Genomic DNA, 1,086 nt, shown 5'->3' on the forward strand with positions numbered 1-1,086 from the left:
CTCTAAGACTGAGCAAGGCCGGCATTGAGAAGATCTAAGACACTTCTACCATGTTCTCTTTCGGCAACATCAAGAACCAGGTTCTGCTGTTTTCGACTTGCCGTGGTTTCTAAATCATCGGGATACTGCTGCATCAGATAATGTATCCCACACCTAGAGATTCCCGACCACATAGGAATCATTAATAAAGCATGAATGGAAAATTGCAAGGAGGTACAATGTTGAATGAAGAAATGAGGAAGATTTCCACTTCCTTCAAGTCTCCCCTTTGAACCTCCAATAGCAAGTAAAAAGGGACTATCCTCCGAGAAGAAAACAGAAAAGACAGCAGCACCCTAGAACAATGACAAAGCTCAGTATTCCGATTGTCTACAGCATTTAATTTGCATGTGCATAGTGCTTCAGAACATCAATATGGGAACAACGCAGGGTCACTTGCAGCTTTTGGATTTCTCGAGACAACACATGAAGGCTGGTTATTGGACAGATCCCACAGTTTTACCTGCATTTGGTCAATGAACATACATGTATAAGTACCATCCACCAGGAAAGATCAAGCCAACAACAATGCATGAGGAACTAAAGGATACCATCTTATATATTGACCCTGTCGCGAGAAGCTGAAGTACATGCAGAAGCAATAGTCATTAATTAATTTAACGAATAAACTTCAGAATGCGCAAGGAAAAACAAAGGTGAAGGACGTCGTGGTTTGTTACATTAGGTGCCGAAGGATTGTATGAAATTGTGCTGACAGCTTTATCATGTGCATGAAGAGCAAAACTTGGTCGTGACTCGGAGGCAGAATTAGATGTAGCAGCTCGTATATCGAATCCTCCTTGGCAGGACGTCCATTGGCTTCATTAAGCATTATAAGCGGGGAGTAGAATGTTGAGTTTAATTGGCTCCAAAGGACTTTGACAGGGAAAACTCCTCCTTCTTTGCTCTTAAAGTTGGCTCGGAAAGTACATCTAGACTAAGTTTGAATTTCTCATACTAGGAAGATTCATGATATGTCCAATTGTCCATTACTTGTTCTGCAAGTTTGGCTGGCTCCGGTTCGTAATTTTAAGAGGAAGACTGACA

The 1,086-nt window shown here is 41.6% G+C and overlaps 1 long non-coding RNA gene across 1 annotated transcript; it reads right to left on the bottom strand.

Moving 5' to 3' along the window:
• Positions 1 to 447: 447 nt before the first annotated feature.
• Positions 448 to 838, bottom strand: LOC125316567. The gene is made up of 3 exons (XR_007199695.1): positions 720 to 838; positions 591 to 620; positions 448 to 502 (listed from the first exon to the last, which is right to left on the bottom strand). It is a non-coding gene; the product is annotated as an uncharacterized LOC125316567 (long non-coding RNA).
• Positions 839 to 1,086: the final 248 nt, after the last annotated feature.

Source organism: Rhodamnia argentea, chromosome 1, assembly GCF_020921035.1.
Source record: "Rhodamnia argentea isolate NSW1041297 chromosome 1, ASM2092103v1, whole genome shotgun sequence".
NCBI lineage: Eukaryota > Viridiplantae > Streptophyta > Magnoliopsida > Myrtales > Myrtaceae > Rhodamnia > Rhodamnia argentea.